At 45.4% G+C, this 12,855-nt stretch overlaps 1 protein-coding gene across 1 annotated transcript in view; it reads right to left on the bottom strand.

The window, feature by feature from the left end:
* The window catches only part of LOC115076061 (sialic acid-binding Ig-like lectin 13), a 183,297-nt gene that overhangs the window by 114,997 nt on the left and 55,445 nt on the right, over positions 1–12,855 (bottom strand). The gene's annotated exons all lie outside the window — the stretch shown is intronic.

Below are 12,855 nucleotides of genomic sequence, written 5' to 3'. Positions count from 1 at the left end.
TGCTAGCCCAGGAGGACACAGCCTTTGCACTTGCGGTTTTCACTGGACCGCGGGCAGCCTCCCACCCTATTCGGGAGTAGATAAGGCCTGGACCAGATGGTTAAAAGGTGAGATGAAAGAGGCTGTGAGAAACACAGATAGTGGCAGTAGTGAGCTGATGTGCCCGGCAGCTCACTACTGCCAGAGGTGGCAGTAGTGAGCTGATGTGCCCGGCAGGGCTGAAGTCCCTCAGATACTGGAATTGCGGTCTCTGGGTTGCTGAGCTGTAGAGAGAGACTGTAGGTAGTGAGTAGACAGGGTATGCTGGATACATAACCAGTAATAGATGATACATTCACAATTGCAGATATCTGTAATAGCTTCTATGCAACAGAGAGCCTTCAGTATATTCAGGAACAGGAGCCGTAGGCGAGTACTGGTTCCTATATGCAGTCTGGAATAAGAACTCACAATATCTGTGTATGAGATGGCTTCTGGAATAGAAGAGAGTCCTTGGAGGGTTTTAGGAACATAGGCCCTTGTGGAGCGAGTACCGGTTCCTCTGTGCAATCTGAAATAGTAGTGCACCAGATATAGGTATGCGATAGCTTCTGAGATAGAAGAGAGTTGAGAAGGGTTTTAGGAACAGGGGCCCTCATGGAGCGAGTACCGGTTCCTATTTGTAATCTGCAATAATAGCTCACGATCTCCGTACCTGCGATAACGTCTTAGACAGAAGGGAGTCTTCGGAGATTAGGAACATAGGCCCTCGTGGAGCAAGTACCGATTCCTATCTGTAATAGAACTCACAATGTTCACGTCTGTGATCGCTTCCAGGTAGTAAGGAGACTTCTGAGCATTCAGGGACGAAGGCCCTCGAGGAGCGAGTACCGGATCCCGTCTTAGAAATCTGAAATCAAGAAGAGAGAGCGGGGCCCCTGAGGAGCGGGTACCCCTTGGTAAGTTTGTGGAGGCAGAGCAGCAGAGGAAGAATTCCCCTTGCTAACTCGATTCGTAGTTGCAAGCAAACACCTTTTAAGTTGGAAGCGGATGACGTCACTACGGGGGGACGCCCCAGAGGTTCGCACCCTTGCCGGTACAAGCTCTGGAGCGCGCACGCGCCCTTACGTCATCAGGAACATGGCGGATCCGCAGCGTCAGGCCAGCCCGGGGATTCCAGGGAGAAGCGGCGAGAAGCCGCAGCAGCATCTGTCCATCAGACCTGAAGGGAGTCGCCACAAGGTAGAGAGGGTGGAGCGAGGGCGAGAACAGGCACGAACGCAACAAGTGAGCCATTGTAGCCCACGAGACTGGCTCTCCCTATCTAGTATCGGCATGGAGGACAAACAGGAGATCTGACCTATGCCAAGGCCCAGAGACCTCCAAATATCTGGCAATATGTCTCGACATCCAAGGGCTGCAACAGACAAGACTCTTCTACATCTCTCTCCCTGTCTAGAGATGGCAGGGAAATGGACTGGATCAAGTGAAACTCAGAGACCACTGTCAGTAAAAGAGAAGGAACAGAATGCAGCTGTACGGCCCCTGGAGTCACCTGGCAAAACGGCTCCTGGCTAGAAAAGGACTGCAGCTCGGAAACCTTACGCGCAGAACAATTTGCCCCAAGGAACACTGTTTCCAAGGTCAGCAACCACAAGGACAGAGTACATAGTGGTCGAAACATAGGGCCTACTAAAAAATCCAAAACCAAAATGAGACTCCAAAAGGGCACCAGAAACGCAAAGGAGAACAAAGACGTTTCACTCCTTTCAGAAAACAGGCCACATCAAGATGAGCCGACAAGGATCCACCATTGACCGGACAACTGAAACAGGCCCGAGCAGCTGCTTGTACCTTTAAGGAATGAAGGGCCAAGCCTTTAGTCAAGCCATCCTGCACAAAGTCCAAAATGAGCAGTAGAGGAGGACTGGAAGGCTTATTGCATACTGCTCCCAGCATCCCCAGGACTGGAGTCCAGAGGTCACTGCAAGCGATCCAGGGATTGACTTTCACAGCCCCAGCTTCCAGAGGCTCCGCACCCTTTGCAGTAGAGGAGGACTGGAATGCTCATCTGCACACTGCTCCCAGCATCCCCCAGGAGAGGAGTCCAGAGGTCACCGCAAGCGATCCAGGGATTGACTTCCATAGCCCCAGCTTCCAGAGGCCCCACACCCTTTGCAGTAGAGGAGGACTGGAATGCTCATCTGCACACTGCACCCAGCATCCCCCGGGAGAGGAGTCCAGAGGTCACCGCAAGCGATCCAGGGATTGATTTTCATAGCCCCAGCTTCCAGAGGCCCCGCACCCTTTGCAGTAGAGGAGGACCGGAAGCCCGCGCCTAATGGTGCACGAATCTCAAACCATTCAATTAACTGAGTGAAGATTAATTTAACAGTGATTAAAGAGGATTGGTAAGTATAGCTTTCAGAAATTTTTGGACTTAAAAAAGTTTGGTGAAAGGTGAAATTGAGGTATATATTCTTTAGAGTTTGTGTGTGTCTGAGGTAATAAGCAAGCCAGAGATAGTTAATTCTAATGTCTGTCTTTACCACCCACTCATGATTTTTAGGCACGAGACACTTTCTCATTAAAATTCAATCAGGGTCTTATCTAAATCATACTATTGTACCAGCCCTTATTGAAAGTTTAATAATCCCCTTGTAGGACACTAGCTGATTAATTAGTAAATTCACCTGTAAATTTAAAGTACTCTCATTGCAACTCCCTTAGTATCCTAAACTTAACTAGGAACTCAATAAAATTAAGATGAAGGCAGCAGTCCAGTAGAAAGAGGGGGCTTTCCAGTCTTTTGCATTGAGTGTCACATGTATGATTTTTTATGGCTGAGGGGGGATATGATAGAGATTGTATGTGTGCACTCGGTGCAAAGAGCTCCTGGCTTTCAGGGAACAAGTCCGATCTCTGGAGGCTAGAATAGAAGACTTGGAGGAGCTGAGGCAGACAGAGAGGTACATTGATGAGACCTTCAGGGACATAGTAGCTAAGTCCCAAATCCAGTCTGGCAGCCCCAGTGCTGCCTTGGATCAGAAAGGTGTCCCAGTAGGAGAACATCACCCTGGTGGAGCAGGAAGTGATCCTGTAGCAAGGACCTGCTCTCCAGATGATGTATTGTCCTCTCGCACTGAGGACAAGTCTCCCAGGGCTACTGCCCAGGAGGGAAGGGTTAGGCCAGCCATCATAGTTGGTGAATCAATTATTAGAAATGTAGATAGCAGGATGGCTGGTGGACGTGAGGACCGCCTGGTAACTTGCCTACCTGGTGCGAAGGTGGCAGACCTCACACGTCACCTAGATAGGATTATAGACAGTGCTGGGGAGGAGCCGGCTGTCGTGGTACATGTGGGCACCAACGACATATGAAAATGTGGGAGGGAGGTTCTGGAAGCCAAATTTAGGATTTTAGGTAGGAAGCTGAAATCCAGAACCTCCAGGGTGGCATTCTCTAAAATGCTTCCTGTTCCCAAGAGGCAGGTCCCAAGAGGCAGGCAGAGCTCCAGAGTTTCAATATATGGATGAGACGATGGTGCAGGGAAGAGGGATTCAGTTTTGTAAGGAACTGGGGAAACGTTTGGGGAAGGGGGAGACTTTTCCGAAAGGATGGGCTTCACCTTAACCAGAGTGGAACCAAGCTGCTGGTACTAACTTTCAAAAAGGAGATAGAGCAGCTTTTAAACTAGAACAAGGGGGAAAGTCGAGAGTCACTCAGCAGTGCATGGTTCGGAGAAATGTATCCTTGAAGGATACTAATGAAACAGGAGAGATAGGGCATCCCAACAGAGAGGTTCCAATAAAAGCAAATGTAGTCCATGTGCCTATATATAAAAAATCACCAAAGCTAATGATTTCCAAATTATCCCTAACAACTGAAAAGCAGGTTGTTAATACAAACAAAAAACACACTTTGAAATGTCTGTATGCCAATGCCAGAAGTCTAAGAAGTAAGATGGGAGAGTTAGTGTATAGCAGCAAATGATGAGATTGACATAATTGGCATCACAGACACTTGGTGGAAGGAGGATAACCAATGGGACAGTGCTATATCAGGGTACAAATTATATCGCAATGATAGGGAGGATCGACTTGGTGGGGGTGTGACACTTTATGTTCGGGAGGGTATAGAGTCCAACAGGATAAAGATCATACAAGAGACTAAATGCTCAGTAGAATCTATATGGGTAGAAATCCCATGTGTGTTGGGTAAGAGTATAGTGATAGGAGTATAATACCGTCCACTGGACAAAATGGTCAGACAGATGATGAAATCAGAGGAAGCTAACTAATTTGGTAGTGCAATAATAATGGGAGATTTCAATTACCCCAATATTGACTGGGTAAATGTAACATCAGGAGTTGCTGGAGACATAAAGTTCCTGGATGTAATAAATGACTGCTTTATGGAGCAATTGATTCAGGAACCAACACGAGAGGGAGCTATTTTAGATTTAATTCTTAGTGGAATGCAGGATTTGGTGAGAGAGGTAAATAATGGTGGTGGGGCCACTTGGCAACAGTGATCACAACATGATCAAATTTAAACTAATAACTGGAAGGGGGACAATAAGTAAATCTGCAGCTCTAACACTAAACTTTCAAAAGGGAAACTTTGATAAAATGAGGAAAATAGAAAAAAACTGAAAGGTGCAGCTGCAAAGGTAAAAGTGTTCAACAGGCATGGACATTGTTTAAAAATACAATCCTATGCCACACATTAAGAAAGGTGGAAGGAAGGCAAAACGATTACCATCATGGTTAAAAGGTGAGGTGAAAGAGGCTATTTTATCCAAAAAAAAATCCTTCAAAAATTGGAAGAAGGATCTATCTGAAGAAAATGGGATAAAACATAAGCATTGTCAAGTTAAGTGTAAAACATTGATAAAACAGGCGAAGAGAGAATTTGAAATGAAGTTGGCCACAGAGGCAAAAACTCATAATAAAAACTTTTTTAAATGTATCCGAAGCAAGAAACCTGTGAGAGAGTCTGTTGGACCATTAGATGACCGAGGGGTTAAAGGGGCTCTTAGGGAAGATAAGGCCATTGCAGAAAGACTAAATGAATTATTTGCTTCCGTGCTTACTAATGAGGATGTTAGAGAGATACCAGTTCCGGAGATGGTTTTCAGGGGTGATGAGTCAGACGAACTGAACAAAATCACTGTGAACCTGGAAGATGTAGTAGGCCAGATTGACAAACTAAAGAGTAGCAAATCACCTGGACTGGATGGTATGAATCCTAGGGTACTGAAGGAACTCAAAAATTAAATTTCTGATCTATTAGTTAAAATTTGTAACCTATCATTAAAATCATCCATTGTACCTGAAGACTGGAGGGTGGCCAATGTTACCCCAATATTTAGGCTCCAGGGGCGATCCGGGTAACTATAGACCAGTGAGCCTGACTTCAGTGTCGGGAAAAATAGTGGAAACTATTCTCAAGATCAAAATCGTAAAGCATATAGAAAGACATAGTTTAATGGGACACAGTCAACATGGATTTACCCAAGGGAAGTCTTGCCTAACAAATCTACTTCATTTTTTTTGAAGGGTTTAATAAACATATGGATAAAGGTGAACTGGTAGATGTAGTGTATTTGGATTTTCAGAAGGCATTTGACAAAGTCCCTCATGAGAGGCTTCTAAGAAAACTAAAAGTCATGGGATAGGAGGCGATGTCCTTTCATGGATTACAAACTGGTTAAAAGATAGGAAACAATGTGTGCTGCAGCAATCAAAAAAGCAAACAGAATGTTAGGAATTATTAGGAAGGGAATGGTTAATAAAATGGAAAATGTCATAATGCCTCTGTATCGCTCCATGGTGAGACCGCACCTTGAATAGTGTGTACAATTCTGGTCACCGCATCTCAAAAAAAGATATAGTAGGATTAAATGATCAATTTTCTCAGGATTAAATGGTCAATTTTCTCAGTGGAAAAGGGTAAATAGTGGAGTGCCTCAGGGATCTGTACTTGGACCGGTGCTTTTCAATATATATATATAAATGATCTGGAAAGGAATACGACGAGTGAGGTTATCAAATTTGCGGATGATACAAAATTATTCAGAGTAGTTAAACCACAAGCGGGTTGTGAGACATTACAAGAGGACCTTGCAAGACTGGAAGACTGGGCATCCAAATGGCAGATGAAATTTAATGTGGACAAGTGCAAGGTGTTGCATATAGAGAAAAATAACCCTTGCTGTAGTTACACGATGTTAGGTTCCATATTAGGAGCTACCACCCAGGAAAAAGATCTAGGCATCATAGTGGATAATACTTTAAAATCGTCGGCTCAGTGTGCTGCAGCAATCAAAAAAGCAAACAGAATGTTAGGAATGATTAGGAAGGGAATGGTTAATAAAACGGAAAATGTCATAATGCCTCTGTATCGCTCCATGGTGAGACCACACCTTGAATAGTGTGTACAATTCTGGTCACCGTATCTCAAAAAAGATATAGTTGCGATGGAGAAGGTACAGAGAGGGCAACCAAAATGTTAAAGGGGATGGAACAGCTCCCCTATGAGGAAAGACTGAAGAGGTTAGGGCTGTTCAGCTTGGAGAAAAGACGGCTGAGGAGGGAAATGATAGAGGTCTTTAAGATCATGAGAGGTCTTGAACGAGTAGATGTGAATTGGTAATTTACACTTTCAAATAATAGAAGGACTAGGGGGCATTCCATGAAATTAGCAAGTAGCACATTTAAGACTAATTGGATAAAATTCTTTTTCACTCAATGCACAATAAAGCTCTGGAATTTGTTGCCAGAGGATGTGGTTAGTGCAGTTAGTGTAGCTGAGTTCAAAAAAGGTTTGGATAAGTTCTTGGAGGAGAAGTCCATTAACTGCTATTAATCAAGTTTACTTAGGGAATAGCCACTGCTAATAATTGCATCAGTAGCATGGGATCTTCTTAGTGTTTGGGTAATTGCCAGGTTCTTGTGGCCTGGTTTAGCCTTTGTTGGAAACAGGATGCTGGGCTTGATGGACCCTTGGTCTGACCCAGCATGGCAATTTCTTATGTTCTTATCTTGACCGAACAAGGAAGAGTACCTTGATCCTCACACCAGTCCTCAAATACTCTCCAAATCCGCATATAGGCCAAGGAAGTGGAGAACATTCTAGCTCTTAGCAAAGTGGAGATCATTGTCACAGAGTATCCACCTTTCAGCAAGCAAACTCTTTCAAGGGCCATACTGTAAGACAAGATCGAGTCGGATCTTCGTAAAGGACAGATCCCTGTGCGCCGGAAGCCGAAGGGGTATTCCACCAAGAGCCGTTGCATATCTGCACACCACGGTTTCCTGGGCCAATCTGGAGCAACCATGAGCACTATGCCTCTGTGGCATTCGATCCTTCGAATCAATCTGCTCAACATGAACCATGGTGGAAAGGCATACAGCAACTTGTCTTCTGGCCTCTCCTGCACTATGGCATTGATCACCAATAACCTCAAATCATTTCTGCGTCTGAAGAATCGCAAAACTTTTGCAGTGCGCAAAGTCGCCAACAAGTCCAAGAATGGGAGACCCCCAGCGATCCCCAATCAGCTGAAACGCCTCATCTGACAATGCCCACTCTCCTGGGTCCATACTCTCCCAGTTGAGAAAGTCTCCTCATACATTGTATTTGCCCACGATGTGCGAGTCTGAGAGCATCTGGAAATGCACCTCTCCCCATTCTATAAGCTATCTATTTCCTTGGTCTCCCTGCTACTAATACTAAGCCATTGCAACTCCTACAGAACGCCTCAGCACGTATCCTCACTAACTCCAGAAAACGTGACCACATCACTCCTACCTTCATCGAACTCCACTGGCTACCAATACAGTCTCGTATCCTTTTCAAAGTTCTTTCCTTCATTCATAAAAGCATCATCAATGAAAATACTGACTGGATCAACCCCACACTGCTTACCCGCACATCCACCAGACCTACTCATACTGCCCTCCAAGGGACACTCCATACCCCCTCTATTAAATCCACGAAACTTATTTCCACAATGAACAGAGCCTTTTCCCTGGCCGGCCCCACCCTGTGGAACTCTATGCCCCCAGACTTGCGCACTGAAACATCTACACCCAAATTTTAAAAAAAAAGCTAAAAACCTGGCTATTCTTACAGGCCTACCCTTCCCTCAACAACCATCTTCCTGGTGACCCCCTAAGCTGTGTATAATGCATTCCCTGTATCACCCTTTACAATGTGCTCCTGCGGACTTTTTCTCTCAATAACCTTCTCCCCGATGACCTCCTGAATTGTTTACAGTGCTTTCCATGTATTACCTTTACAATGTGCTCTTGTTAATTTTTCCCTCATCCGTTCCTGGTTGAGGAACCGTCGTTCCCTGTAAATAGTTACCCAGTTTCCTTTTGTTGATGTTTATCTCTTGTATGCAGAGTTTACTGTTCTATGTAATGGCAGTGCCAAAAGTTCTATATAATGACACTGTCAAAAAGTTTTAAGTTATCTGTAAACCGATACGATGTGCAAACGGTTGTCGGTATATAAAAACCTATAAATAAATAAATATAATAAAAATTTCCTGCGACATTTGCTGGCTCTTGCTACTTCCCTGTAGATGGATGTAAACCACAGTCGTTGCATTGTCCAACATTATTCAAACTAAGAGATCCTGCAGCCTGAAGCCGAACTATAAACATGCCAACAGACAAAACTGGCCTCCAGGCGATTGATGCTCCAGAGAGACTCTGCACTCCATTCCCTTGCACCATCAGCTCCTGACAGTTAGCTCCCCAACCAAGGAGACTCACATCCATTGTCAGTACTAGCCAGTCCAGTGGGGATAAGGAAAGTCCTTTCTGTAGATGATCCACCTGCAGCCACCACTGGCAGTTGGGAGTAGACCTCCATCGGCAGGTGGAGCCAAATCGAATATTCCTGAGACTGCAGAGTCCACAGAGACAGCAGGGAGCACTGAAGAGGATGCATATGCGCCCCTGCTCGTGGTACCATGACCAGGGTCGCCGCCATTAAGCCAATTGTCAGTACCAAGGACCTGCAGGTAAGACCATAGAGTCGGATGCAAAGGGGTCAACAACAGACAGAGTTGAGTCAGCAACTTCTGAATGTTGAGCTTCCAGCAGGAACACCTTGCCCTGCTTCATATCGAACTGAACCCCCAGGTATTCAGCGACTGAGTAGGCTAAAGACTATTCATGGCTAGGTTCACCACCCAGCCGAGCTCCCGCAAAAGGGAAAGCATCTTGCGAGTCACCAGGCAGCTCTCTTCCAGTGACTTGGTGCGTATCAGCCAGACATCCAAATATGGAAGTACTAGAAGTCCATCCTTTCTCAACTCTACCGCAACTACCACCATTACCTTGGAAAAGGTTCTGGGAGCGGTGGCCAGACCAAAGGGCAGCACTCAAAACTGAAAGTGGCATCCCAGAACTGTGAGCCGCAGTAAGCATTGATGTTCTAGTTGAATGAAAATGTGGAGATATGCCTCGGACAGATCCAGAGAGGGAAGAAATTCTCCCAATGCACCAAGCATTGGGAGAATTGCACCAAGTGAAATATCTCCATGCAAAAATGCTTCCCTCATCGATGATGACTGATGCCTTTGAGGTCCAAGATGGGAGGAAAAGAGCCCTCCTTCTTTGGCACAACAAAATAAATGGAATATTGCCCCGTATTTTTTTGAGATGTGAGTATTGGGACCGCAGCCCTCATACTGAGGAGCCTCGCAAATGTAGTTTCCACTGCCTGCTTTTTTCTGTGGTGAGTAGCAGAGACACACCATGAACTCATCCCAAGGAACACTACGAAACTCCAGCACATATCCTTCTCGTATCACCTCCAGGACCCACTGATCCGATGTGATTTTGACCCACCAGTGATAAAAGAGAGAGGCGTCCTCCTGGGGGTTTGTCAGCAAACCTTCATTGGGATGATCGGGAGGTTCCACTACCCTAGCCTTAACCTCTTCTGGGTTGTCAGGGACTAAAGGACTGAGACCTAGTGAACGGTTGAGTCCTCTGAAAGTTTGCTCCTCTGTAGGGTCGAAAACACTTGGATCCTCAAGCACAACCTCTCATGTGACGAGAGCGCTGCGCCTGCGTCTTATCCTAGGGCAAATGAGGAACCTGAAATTTGCCCCACTTACTGGCCAGTTTCTCTAAATCACTACCAAAGGCAAGCTGTTAAAGGGCAATTTAGCCTTGGAGGTGGCATAAGCACACCAATTTCTCAACCATAACTGATACCTGGCCGTTACCATTGAAGCCACCCCTCGGGCTGAAGTGAAGACCAAATCACAGCCCGCATCTGACAAGAAGGCAGCAGCTGGTTCCACACCTGCCCTGGAGTTTACTTCCGAGTCATCAAGCTCCTTGGAGAGAAGCAAACATGAGTGAGCCACCAAGGAACAAGAAGTAATGTGCAAGGTCATTACCACTGCTTCAATTGCTTTCCTAAGGATAGTCTCAATCTTTTTATCATGAACATTCTTCAAGGCCACTCCTCCTTCCATGAGAATAGTGGTCCATTTGGAGACTGCACACACAAGTGCATCCATCTTGGGAAAACATAAGCGTTCCCTTACCACTGGATCCAGTGGGCCTTCCAAAACCCAACCCTCTTTGAAATTAGGCTCCGGGATTTTTTTTTGGCTCAGACACTGAATCTGCCCCAGGAACTCCAAGCATTTTCAAGGTCTGAGAATCAGAGCTGGCAGTTCATCTCTATGAAAGAACTGCAATATAGTGCTAAATGGTTCTAATACAGGGGGAATTTCACCATCCTCAAAAAAGGCAGGATCGGGGGGCGCTGTTCGCCCCGTGAAGGAACGGCTGCTTATGCTTAAGGCTCCAGCCCTGTATCTACTTAAAATAAAAATTGTGCCATGAAAAATCGCCAAACTTTCATTTTAAATACAGCCCTGGTCTGAGCAAGCAACGCGGACAAAAATCGCTGGGCACAACAGGGAATGTTCACTGCGGGTCGGGAGTGTTGGCAGTAAGTGTGGCTCCTACTTTTCTGATCTCCCGACCACCATCTTTGCCACGAAACTTCAGCTTCATCTCCCGACGCAGGTCAGCCTAGGCAGCTGGTTTTGAGAAGCTGCATATCGCATTAATCTATTTTAAAACTGAAAATTGGGGGAGAAAGAATTCAGTGCTTACCAGCAAAAAGGAGGCGAAAGAACTGCTTTGCTGTCCGGGGGTAAGGTGTTTGCTTAACCTAGCCCCGACGGTGTTTACAAAGACCCGCCCTCCCGAGTGACGTCAGCCTGGTAGGAACCTTAAAGCCAGAGCTGTTTTTTTCTATTTTGGGAGAAAGAATTCAGTGCTTACCAGCAAAAAGGAGGCGAAAGAACTGCTTTGCTGTCCGGGGGTAAGGTGTTTGCTTAACCTAGCCCCGACGGTGTTTACAAAGACTCGCCCTCCCGAGTGACGTCAGCCTGGTAGGAACCTTAAAGCCAGAGCTGTTTTTTTCTATTTTGGGAGAAAGAATTCAGTGCTTACCAGCAAAAAGGAGGCGAAAGAACTGCTTTGCTGTTCGGGGGTAAGGTGTTTGCTTAACCTAGCCCCGACGGTGTTTACAAAGACCCGCCCTCCCGAGTGATGTCAGCCTGGTAGGAACCTTAAAGCCAGAGCTGTTTTTTTCTATTTTGGGAGAAAGAATTCAGTGCTTACCAGCAAAAAGGAGGCGAAAGAACTGCTTTGCTGTCCGGGGGTAAGGTGTTTGCTTAACCTAGCCCCGACGGTGTTTACAAAGACACGCCCCCACTGAGTGACGTTCACTAAGACTGTATAAAACTTGATAGGACTGCGGCGTATCGCGTCCGCTGGCGCGTTGCCTAAGCCGCGCGCGCCCAAGGGGCGCGCGCGGCTTAGTTAGCAACTTTGTTTGGACTTTGAGTTGGACTTTGTCGCAGTTTTGATGTAAAATTCGACTTCTTCCGTAATATTGTTTGTTATATGGTATATTATCTGAGGTGCTTTCTTCTCAATTACGAGGAGTCTGTGGATTAAAGATAGGAGAAGGTGGGAAGGCAATAATCTATATTATATTATATTGAAATGCCCCATACCAAGCGGAAGGGGAGAGTGAGACTGGATTCCTCTACTCCAGTCTCTAATATCCTAGTCCAAGCGAAGATACAAGGCTTTTTCACCCCGGTAGCAGCCTCAACACCGGGAGAAATATCCGCTGAAGGGTTAGGTAAGGAACAGAACCAATCCCTTCTGGATAGTCAAATATCTCTGTCCCCGGGAGCACCGAGCATTCCACCACCTCCTTTTCTCGCAGATCCTCAGAGATTCTCCCAGGCCCTGGGGGAAGATACCAAGGGGAACCTGGAAGTAGAGGGAGCCTCAGGGGAAAATACGAGAAAGCTTGCGGAGGAGGTGGGAAACTCGACAGCGGAAATCCAATCGATTTCCCAAGTCTGTCGAGTACGGTCATCAGTACCTAGCATAAATATTCCCAAAATAGACAAACCAAACGTTATTACACTAGATTCTATCTGGCAGGAGATAACAACAATGGAGAAATCAATATCATTGTTAGTTACATCTGTGAATAATTGTCAAGATACTTTGGCTTTAATAGAACCCAGGATAAAGAGACAAGCAGAACAAATTGAAGAGGTTACAAATAAAATTATATTGATTCAAAAAGTACAAACAACTATGATTAAATCAGAGTGTATTTTAAAGAGAAGATTAGAAAACACAGAGAATAAATTACGATATTTAAACTTAAGAGTAATAAACTTTCCTAGCGTAAAATTAATTTCTCCTAAGGAGCAATTTAAAAAATATCTTAAAGAAATATTATTATTGCCTCCTGATAAAATACCAGCAATCTCAAAAAAAATTTTCTCTTCTATG

This window comes from Rhinatrema bivittatum, chromosome 14 (assembly GCF_901001135.1).
Source record: "Rhinatrema bivittatum chromosome 14, aRhiBiv1.1, whole genome shotgun sequence".
Taxonomy (NCBI): domain Eukaryota; kingdom Metazoa; phylum Chordata; class Amphibia; order Gymnophiona; family Rhinatrematidae; genus Rhinatrema; species Rhinatrema bivittatum.
Note: the sequence above shows the minus strand (reverse complement) of the source record. Positions and strands in the feature narration are given on the sequence as shown.